Genomic DNA, 11,817 nt, shown 5'->3' with positions numbered 1-11,817 from the left:
TAGTTTCACACTACTTGCTGGGAGCAGCTACAGATGGTTTTGTAAGGATTAGTGATTGTGAACTTTCTCACCTTCAACGGCTTGGGGTGAAAGCCAGATGCTTGGATAAGTAGGAGAGGGGAATCTTTTTGAAGTTGACTTAGACATGTTTGAAGTTTAAATTTTTAGTTCTATTATTTTGGCAAAAGAATGACGTAGGTGTGTTGGGGGTGTATATTTTTGTGTTGTACTTGTAGGTAATTGTTTTGTGATGTATTCTTTAGGAAATATGCAGGTCGATTTTGGTTTTGTGTGAGACAATGGCATTTTTTCAGATATATACATGGTGTAAGATGTACAGAAGATGAAGACAATTTCTACAGTATTATATTGGTCATGATGTTTATAGAAGTATGTTTGCAATGTAGGAAATGTAAATGTTCTCAAGGGGTTTAAAGTGTGTTGTTGAAATAGTTTGTATAATTTCAGCTTGTTCTGTGGACATAATTGTGTCTTTGGAGGGGAACACATAATTTATTTAAAGTTGATTAAAGAGTTCAAATCATTATGTATTATCATTGTGTCTAGGCTTATATCCAGACATTTCTTATGATTGGCAGCAACAAGGTAACAGTGGAATACCATAATGTAGAAAATGACGTGATTTTGGTAGCATGTGGTGCTGTGACTGTATATGTATTTTATAGTATAGATGTGATCAGGACAGGACTTTTGACATTGATGTAACATTTCAGGCAGATAGGAATATGTTCAGTCCATTTATAAATCACTTGATGTTTCATGGTCAAGGATTTAAGTTGCAGTGGTTTTCAGTCTTTTGTTTTGGGTTTAATGAGAGGTTTTGACAAGTTGTGCGTATGAAAGCCTCCTGTAAGTACTCAATGAATGTAATGGGAAGTGGAATTATGTTTGCTGTTTTGATAGTGTTGGTTAGAAGCGTTGCTTGTTTTTTGTTGTATCTAGGTAATTACAGCAAAATGACAGCTGGGCTAAACAATGAAGTTGTTTGTAGTGAAATATATTTGACTGTATTTTCTTTATTATGGTATGGAATGAGTGCATGTTTTGTACGGTTTTTCTGTAGTGGACTCATGTTAGTGTGACACAGTTTAGGGTTAGTTCCATTTGGTACTGTATGCTTTGTGAGGAAGGTGTGAAATCCAGATACTGTCACACATTGCTGGCAGCAGCAGCAGACTGTTTTGTAAATGGAGTAACTGCTGTCTTCCTGAATGTGGGAGCTATTGTTTTATTTTCTGTGTAATTTTCCAGAGGTACAGAGTTTAGATGCGTAATGTATGATTTGAATTGTATATGAATTGTGTACATGTGTCGATAGGTGTAGTAAAAGTATAGATATGGTGCAGGGAAAAAAGCAGATTTTTTTTGACTAATTTTTAGTCTGGCAGTTATTTTTCCATTTGATGGTAAAATGGATGATTGTGTAGGAGAGGTCAACGTCTTTGAAGTTGGTTCAGAAGACATGTATAAAGTGTAAATTTGTAGCTGTATTTTGGTGAAAGAGTCTCCTCGGTCTATTGTGCTTGTATATTTTCTTTTGTGTTGTACTTTTAGGTAATAGTTCTGTTCTGTACCGTTTAAGAAATAAGCAGGTAGAGTTTGGTTTTGTGTGAGGCAGATTGGAGCATGCAGAGGATAGTTATCCAACAGCTGATGCTTCATGTTGAAGCATCCAAAGTGTGATGGTTGCCATGGCCACACCATTTTGCTTGTGGGTATCATTTTGACAACTTTTCATCACCATGTCCTGTTATGTGCACTGAGAAAATTTGAGGTGTGCTGGAGTGACCCTCTGGGAGGAGTTCACTCTCAAAGTTGTTTGTGGTGGTGTGATGCTTTTGTAGCAAGGTGTAAATGCAGATAGTTCAATGCTAGTTGCTGGGAGAAGCTGCAGACAGCTTTGTAACGGTTTGAAGTTTCACACCTTGCTGTCACGAGTGGGGGGTGGTGGACCCGAGCAGGAAGCCACGCTACCAAGGTGATGTTTTGGTAAAAGTGATTTATTTTGACAGAGGGGAGATGGAGGTGGTGAGCTCTGAGCCGGGGAGGTTAGGATTGGTAGGTGTGGAGAACCCAGGTGCAGACAATGACAAAACGCTAGGCATAATTAAAAGAATTAACTAAATCAATAACCATTTACAACTGACAGTGAGACAAAGGTGGACCAAAAACTAATAGGAGAGGAGGGAACTCGGCTAAACTAGACAAAGACCACAGCAAGACTAAAGAGGAGACAAAAACTAAAATAGACAAAGACAACAGCTTGACTAAAAAGAGGAGACAAAGACTAAACAAGACAAAGGCTACAGCAAGACTTAAAAATACTACAGAAGGAAAACGAACAGCTCACTCAAGAACAAACTAGGGTCTTGCAAGCAACGAGTCCAGTGGGGTTAATCCAGAGAAGAGATGAAAAATGAAAGTCCAACAACTGAGAATCCAGCGGAGGAGGGTAGTGGGGAGTGAAAAGAAACTGCATGTTTGTCCAACTATGCGCCAGCAAAGACTGAGGGAATGGCAGAGCTTAAATAACAGGAGACAGGTGATTAGAATTAATTAGTGGCAGCTGACGCTCGTGCCGTAATTAAAGCAGGTGACAGGCCAGGAGAAGTGACAGAAGGACCAGACAGAGGGAGACAAAGACACACCAACAACAATGCACACAGACAAGCAACCAACACAGAAGGAACAAACAGGCACACATCTTAAACAGAAAACAGAGTCCTCAAAGGGTCAAATCCAGACGAGGGGAGAAAGAAAAGGGAGGAAAAGTGGAACAAGAGGCAGCCAGAGGGCTGAATCCTGACAGGGGAATGCGTTTTGGGAGGGACGAAGGTTGGTTCCGGGCAGAACGTCTGACACCAAGGGGATCGGCGGCCGTCGCTGTGTAGGGAGGAGAAGCGGTGGCTAGCGGTAGATGGAGGGAAGATCCGTGGAGGTCGACGAAGACGGGGATCCAAGGCAGAGGGGGAAATGACAGTGTACAGGAAACGGGGCGAGGGAAGTCAGGAGCCGAACCAGCTGCAGGAGACGGACCTGAGGGGACCAGACAGGGCTCCGAGGGGGTTCCGATCTGAGGCCGGGTTCCAATGGCTTGGCAGAACGGACCTCCGGACAGCAGGATTCCTCTAGGTAAGAAAAGCATAAGGAAACATTGGTTTCAGCCTCCTAAAGCGGCAGCAACAAACACTTAGTGTGGCTAGAGAGTGACTAACACCGAAGGAGAGTTCAACAATCTGGCGAAGAGTGTAGCGATGAGCCGGTCTTTTATTGCAGCGATTGATTGATGATTAGAGTCAGCTGCCCGGAGCTCCAGAGTGATGGCTGATTGCCTGAGTGAAAACTGCTGTGCAGCCGCTTTTCACTCAGGCGCTTCTATGGGAGACGCCCGTGTTTACAAACAGTGACGTCACGTGATTACCGCGCTGGTTGGCAAAAGGAACCAGAGGAACAATGGCTGATGCGAACTATCCTTCCGTGAAATTGTCCGATTATGCTCAATCCTTATCACCTGAGGCCCGACAAATATACGTGAGTAAGCTGAGATATCAGGGAAACGGTAAAACCTTGCCAGATCCCTACAATTTGAAGACTGGGTGGGTTGACGATCCTTCATTTCCTTCACCGACATTTATTTTTACTTGATTGACACTGCTGGGCAGTTCACCCACCCAAAAATATATAATTATGAATTAAAAATAATATATCTCCTGTTAATCTTCAACAAGATGTCAAAGAAACGTCAAGAAGTTGCTGTATTTTTTGTCTGCAGTATGGCTTCTATGTAACAGACCCACAGCATTGGTGATCGAAAATAGGACAATTCTAAAAAAACGATCGCTAGACGCATACAAAAACACATATGGTTACAAATAGGAGGCTGCTGGCTTAAGGAGATGTTACTGAATATGCTTCACTCGACTTTAGTATACTTTCATCGTCTAAAAAGCGATCGGTAACACATGACAACACTGAACCAAACCGAAAGTGTAGAGATCGCTTCACGCGAAGGATGCGACACTAAATCAATATCTTTTGGTAAATAAGCTCAAAGTTGGACATACTAAACATGCTAAACTATTGAATAGTTTACCTGAAGAAAAGTGGGAGCCACAAACACAATCTCTGCTGCTTACTGGGGTACAATTTTTCCTGTTGATGGCTGAAGCCACTGCCATCTTCTCTCTCCTGACATCGGTATTCGGTGAAATTCCAAGCTTGATCCCTTCTCAAAACGCTTCGTACAACCAACAACGACACACGCTATTACCATTGTGGTAAATACATATGCAATTTCATTCATGAAAAGCGATAACTGTACGTATTTGTTTCAAACCCCATACCGTTCTCGTAGCAAGCCGTTATGTTACTGCCAGTTCTTGCCAACCAGTAGCAGTCTTGTACCACGTGACCATAGCAAATGACGACACGCTGGCGTCTCCCATAGATGGGAGAGAGAGGAAAAGGAGAGAGCACAAAAGGAGGCAAACAATGGGGAAGACAAGTGGGGTGAGGGTTTTAGGGGTGTCAGGAGGGAATCCTGACACTTCCATGGCCTGGGGTGGAAGAGAGATGCATTGATAAGGAGAGGTGAATGTTTTTGAAGTTGAAAGGGAAGACTTGTTTTAAATTTAAATGTTTAATTGTGTAATTTTGGTAAAAGAATGATGTAGGTGTGTTGTGGTTTTATATTTTTTGTTGTGTTTTACTTTTAGGTAATTGTTTTGTCCTGTATTCTTTTAGTTACAGAAATTATTGTATTTAAATGTTTGTTGTAGTCCTTCATAATGTTGTATTGTTCTGTAACTATCTAATGTGTAGGCATTTCAGTGCAAATGTTGCTGTTGCACTGCGTTTTTTGTTTTGTAAGTGCATAATTGTCATATTTGTGGAACTTTTTTCCAAGGATTGTGGAGACATGTTTATGGTATTTGACAGTGAAATGTAGTCTTTATATGAAGTGTATATTTTGTGTTGCTGTTGTAGTTTTACTGTATTGATGATATATCTAAATATGTGTTAGTTTTGTTCTTAGAATCACATCTACTCATGTCAAATAAAGTTTCACAGGTAAATCACATCAACTACAGTTTTGGGTGAAATGGTAATGTAAAATTAAAGTTTCAATGATGGATCATATGTCAGTGTTTTTTTTTTTTTAAACATTTGTGTAGTTACATTTGTAATGGTGACATTTATCACATATACTAATATTGTTTATAGTGTTGTAATTTTTATTGTGTTATGATAATGTAATGATAGTATGGGGTTTATGGTATGTGAATAAGTGAAAAGTTAAGGATTTCTGTATGTGTTGTATGTGTTTTTGACTTCACCTGCCTTTCTTCTTCATTATTTCACTCAGGACATAACACAAAGGTGCATTTATTTAGTTATAATATGAGTAGTTTTTATAGCAATGTGGCATGAATGATGGGATTTACATGGACGGTTCTTTGTCATTGTTATGGACAGTTTCATCCTCCTGTCCAGTATTGGTATTTAGGCTACAGGTGGGCGTTGGGTTGATGTCCGCATCAGTGTTGTTTTCCTCCATTTTAGGGGTCGGCTCTGCATTGGATGTTGATGGTAAAGGCTCTGCATTGTCTGGAAAAAGTTGGTCCTCCAAGTTCTCGTCGATATCTGTAGATAAAAAAAGTCAGAAAGTTTTATTGATGTTTGACATAGTTACATTTTTTGCCAAACATGGTGCAATGTATTCATACTGATATTGTTTTTAATATGGTGGATGTAAATATTACCGAACTTTAGTGTTTGCTCGTGAATGGCGTGTTCAATTTAGATATTTCAATAGTAATTATTTTCATTGTTTGCTATTTTGATGTTAGGGGTTGTCTTTGTTGTTTAAATGTGTTGTATGTTTAATATTTACATTTAAAACATTTGTGCTTACTGTTGTCTGTGCCAATTGGCTAAAAGTTGCTGTTGTGTTTTCTTAAATTCTTTAAAGGGATTGTTATTGATTCTCAGACTTTTTTCAATGGTAATAGTTTTTCAGGTTTTGCTTTAGCTGTTGTCTTCTCTGGTGTTTGTAGTGAAGTCAGTATTAACAGCACAGAAGTTATTTTCATGCTAGTGTTTTTGTAATATATTTTATTAGTACTAACCCACATCGCTGAAGTCCTCTGTGAAGAACCTTTCCATTTGTTGCAGCTTCTGTTGGAGCTTTTTTTTTTTTTTTTTTTTTTTTTTTTCATTCAAATATTTTTCCTTTTGTAGGGTTGCAGTTTTTTCCCTGTGGCTTTTATTTAAAGCTGCTATAGCCATAGTTGCAACTTCCATGGCTGCATTCGCCAGCGTGGTGTTGTCCACATCGTTCTCAGCAGCAGCGTACTGTTGGAATATAACATGTAGAGAAACATATTATGTTGTAATGTGGTGTTTTGTGCGTGTAGTTTATTTGCAGTAGTTAAAGTATATTAATTTGTATTTGTCTGACTTATATTGGTGTTGGTAAGTGTTTTTGAGTTGGATATGCAGGTTAAATACAAAGTAGTGTGGGAGTGTTTTTTCAGTATGTTGTACTGATAAGGTGTGATCTTATGTGTGCATCATTAATGAAGTGTGGTCATGGATTGTGTTCATGTGCTAACTGTTAAGTTTACCCTGGTTAAAAATGTTAAGTGTGTCTTCACAGAAAAAAGTGGAAGATGATGAAAGCTGTTAACTTACTGCAAGCAGCATTATTTTGTTTCGGAGTGGGATATGTTCCGGGTTGTCCACCTGTGGAAGATTTTTTGGAGAGGAAGAAGTTGTCGGAATTTCTTCTTTCTTATTCATTGTAGAATGTTTTCCAGTCGTATTTCTGCAGCTACTGAGACGTTGTGTGCCGCTTCGCTGTGAAGTCAATCTTCTATTTATGTTACAGGGTTGGGGGAAATGTGTTCGACCAATCAGGTTCGTAGGGTTTCGGAGGGAGTATGATGTAAGGGCATGATTTCAGTTAGTTTTCAGTGAACCTGCTTCGTGAAACAGGCCCCTGCACTGCACACTGAGTTTCTTAACCCTGAAATGAGGGAAACTCGGGGTTAAGTTACCTCGCTTTGTGAAATGGAAAACTCTGAGACAAAGGGGTAACTCGAGCTTGTTTCACAAAGAGATTCTGTTAAATTTATGGATTTATGGAAGTTGAAAGTTACCTCCGTATCTCCTGAATTTGCCACCACTGCCAAATAAAGAGGGAAAAGAAAGTAACTGTGTGATTCATGAGTGGAGTATTGCTCAAATCCTGGGTAGATACAACAAAATTTTTATAGTGGGAAAAGTGCACAAAGTCTAAGACAGATTATAAATCAAAATCACCTGTCATTCCAAATGGGACAACAATTGACACATATTGTTTCAAGTAATATGTTATGAAAAATTACCTTTGTGTTTTGTTACAGTTGTGTTTGTGATTATACACAAAGATGTAATGGCAAGAGAAATGTATTGATCATTTTTATTGTTGCACAGCACACATTTGGCAAGTTATGGTATAGTTGAAAATTATAAATACACGGAATAAACATATATTACACCCTAAACACACATGTATGTACAATATATACAGATATATGTATTTTGTAGGTAGATCTTTGCAGTGGCTGCAATTGTGGGCTCCTTTGTTGTGGTCATCGTTGTCCATCTGTGTGAAAATTAAAAAGGTATTAGTTTTCTGTTGTCAGTATAACTTAGTGAAAGAAATGTTTGTTGGGACAAGTGCAGGTGATGTTATATTGTTAGATAATGTGAAATCTTTGTATGAAGACTGTAAAATGTTGGTTGAATTGGTTTAGCAGTGTTCCAACATTGGTCATTTGGTTAATAGCATTTATGTCTTAATACATGCCATACTTTGAAATCTATTTCTATTTGTCTAATACTCAGCAGAGAGAAAAACATATCCAACTGTAATGTATACATGAAGAGCTGTTTTGCAAAAACTGAGAAGTGTGTTTAGGTGTGTTCAGAATATTTGATATTTTCTTCCGGAAATATTAATGAAACAGAAGTTGAGTAGTTTTGAATCAGTTGAAAAAAAACGTGACAAAATACAGAAAACATGAAATTATTAGTGTTGTTATCTCATGTAAACCAAACAAAACACTTTTTGGAAAATGTAGTGACTGTTACTTTCCAAATGAAGTGTTCATATATATATATGTTTACGGTGAGTCCAATGGTGCGCTGGTCTCTTTGTCGGATATCTCTGCGCCTGTGTGAACATAACAAAATTAGAGTATTGTTTAGTTAGTGTCATTTACTTAGAAAAAAGTTCAGGTGCTGTGTAATGTTTGGCAAATGGGAAATCTATGTATGAAATCTGTTCAGTTTGTTGTGCTGTAACTGTTGTCACAGTGTTACAACATGAAAATTAAAAGGAATCATTTAGAAATATTATTTGTTTTATAAGAATTATGTATCAAATAAAACATTAGTAAGATTTTGCAATGTATTGTGTTTTGAAAGGAAAGAATTTCGATGGGTTTGGAATGTTTTTGGACATGTATAGTAATGTTATGTTACAAATCAATTCAAGTCCAAAAGTGTAAGTGTTTGTGTCATAATTTTTAAAATGAAGGGTAGTTGCAAGACGTTTTTCCACAAATGTTGTAGACATGTTTTAATGCTTAATAATTACTCACCGTTATTTGCGCACTTCTTCGGTCTCTCCATTTTCAGGATGGTTGCTCTCTGTTCAATTGCTGTCTTGATAGTTTTTATATCTTGTTGTTGTGCTAGGTTTTGTTCTGATGTCCGTTGTATTCGATCATCGTTGTTTAAAGAATGTATGATCTCGGTTCCAATAGTTACTGTTGTTGCTGTTATTTCAGCTGTGGGCACAGTATTGTCCATGCAAGCATACTGAAAAAAAGAAAGTAAATGGTTATGTAAAAACAATAGCAGTTGTATGTTAGTGTGCAAGATATTTTAATTTTTGGAGTTCAGAGATGTATTGATATATACAGGATATCAATTTTAGTCATTTGGTACGAGTTTTATGTTTTATTCCAGGGGTCTGCAACTTTTAACATTTAAACATAGATTTTGATCCGTTTCCCACAAAAAAGAAAACCCCGGGAGCGGAATATTCTTTTTTGGCTTTTAAAATAAAAACAACATTCCATATATTGTTGTTTTTACCTCTATGCCCTTGTTAAACATTCGTGATTAATTAATTCCAAAGCCTGTAATTTACATTGATGCATTTTTTTAAAATTTATGCAACCAATAATATTTGTTTTACTTGGTTCATGTCATTTTAGCTCCTGGACTTCATATGTTACTTAGTATTAGCTGGATATCAAAATTTATGGATAGTGTATGGCAGCGAGTGTCACCGATCCAAGATGGCCGGCCTGGAGGCACGTCGCTCAAGTGGGCAGTCACAATCAATGAGACATTTACGTATACAGTGGGGGAAATAAGTATTGAACACATCACCAGTTTCCTGAGTAAATATATTTCTAAAGGTGCAATTGACTTGATATTTTTACAAGATGTAGGTAACAACCCGTGCAGTTGACACATGCAAAGAAATCAAAACACAAATGGCCATAAATTAAATTGTGTGCAATAATATGAAATAACACAGGAAAAAAGTATTGGACGCATATGCTGAAATTTATTTAATACTTTGTACAAAAGCCTTTGCTGGTAATAACAGCTTCAAGACGCCTCCTGTATTGAGAAACAAGTGTCATGCAATGCTCAAATGGGATTTTGGCCCATTCTTCCATACAAAAAGTCTTTAGATCCTGAAGGTTCCTGGGGCCTCTCCGATGAACTCTGATCTTTAGTTCTTTCCATAGATTTTCAATTGGGTTCAAGTCAGGTGACTGGCTGGGCCATTCCAGTAGCTTTATTTTCTTTCTTTGAAACCAATTGAAAGTTTCCTTGGCTGTGTGTTTGGGATCATTATCTTGTTGAAATGTCCACCCTCGTTTCATCTTCATCATTCTGACAGATGGCAGCAGATTCTTATCAAGAATATCCCTGTACATTTGCCCATTCATCTTCCCCTCAATTACACTGAGTTTGCCAGTACCATTTGCTGAAAAACAGCCCCATACCATGATGTTCCCACCCCCAAACTTTACAGTAGGTATGGTGTTTTGGGGGTGATAAGCTGTGCCATTTTTCCTCCACACATGGTTAGTATGATTGTGTCCAAACAGCTCAATTTTGGACTCATCTGACCAGATCATATTCTCCCAGTACTTCACCGGCTTGTCCAAATTCTCTGCAGCAAACTTTAAACGAGCTTTAACGTGTTTTTTGTTAAGCAATGGTGTTTTGCGTGGTGAGCGTGCATACAGGCCATTGCGGTTGAGTGTATTACTAATAGTTCTTTTAGAAACAAATGTACCTGCCAATTCCAAATGTTTCTTTAGCTCTCCACGAGTGATCCTTGGCTCTTGGACAACTCTTCTTACAATTCTTTTCACTCCTCTGTCAGAAGTCTTGCGAGGAGCACCTGGTCGTGGCTTGTTTATGATGAAATGATGATCTTTCCATTTTCTGATAATGGCTCCAACAGTACTCAGAGGGATATTCAGGAGTTTAGAAATCCTTCTATACCCCATTCCCTCACTATGTTTTGCAACAATAAGGTTGCGCATGTCTTGCGAAAGCTCCTTGCTTTTTACCCATCATGAGGTGTTTCTTTTGTGAGACCTTGATAATGTGACAGCCTCTTATAGGCCTTCAGTTGGGACTGAACCAGCTGACATGAATTTGCACTGATTGCTTTCCATTTACTGGTTGAGTTTAGCAGGAGTTTTTACATCCCATGCTTGTTATAGAATCCCTTTCTTTCAGGTGTTCAATACTTTTTTCCTGTGTTATTTCATATTATTGCACATAATTTAATTTATGGCCATTTGTGTTTTGATTTCTTTGCATGTGTCAACTGCATGGGTTGTTACCTACATCTTGTAAAAATGTCAAGTCAATTGCACCTTTAGAAATATATTTACTCAGACATATACAGTGGGGGAAATAAGTATTGAACACATCACCAGTTTCCTGAGTGTTGTGGTCAGCGGTCAGCAAGCAAGAAAAATAGTTTAAAGTGGCATGATAAATATACTTTGCAATGTGACTGGGGACAAGAATTGTCAAACCCTGTTGTGTCCACGACTGCCACAACAGGGCAGAAGGCCCAGTTAAACGGAGCTTCTTTAGAATTCCCACAATAACCAGACAATGAAACTCATCCGGATGAAGCACCACACTTGGAAATTAGTATCTTTTTAACCCGTATTTTTAAGAAATTGTCTTTTTCACTGTTTGTATTCTATCGTTCAATTCGTCTCCCATACATACACTTTGTTGTGGTAAAATAAACTTTTAATGCATGAATTGCTTTGAAAACACTATTGAAATCTGGCAAACAGCCAAAAGTCTTACTCAAATTTGATAGTTTTAATGTATGCCGAATGAAAGACAATGTATAACTTAGACAATTGTGGAAACTAGGTGTTTCAACCGTTATTTTTTACTTTGAGCGAAAGATCTTTTCAAAATGGCTGCTTCTCAAAGCGAGGATTCGTGTTACCCAATGAAAACACCATACCAAAGTGAATGAATGGGTCCATTGTGAAGCGCTTTGAGTGGCCAAAAAAGCGCTATATAAATCTAATCCATTATTATCATGATTATTATTATTGTTAAGCAAACATTAGCGTGATCCTAGCGAGACTCCACTGTTTAATCCCGTAATATTAATTTAGATAGACCAATGATACGCCAATTAATAGAAAAAAATCACTACGTTCATTGTTAATTAAA

Source organism: Acanthochromis polyacanthus, chromosome 1, assembly GCF_021347895.1.
Source record: "Acanthochromis polyacanthus isolate Apoly-LR-REF ecotype Palm Island chromosome 1, KAUST_Apoly_ChrSc, whole genome shotgun sequence".
Taxonomy (NCBI): Eukaryota; Metazoa; Chordata; class Actinopteri; family Pomacentridae; genus Acanthochromis; species Acanthochromis polyacanthus.
This window is presented reverse-complemented; position numbering follows the sequence as displayed.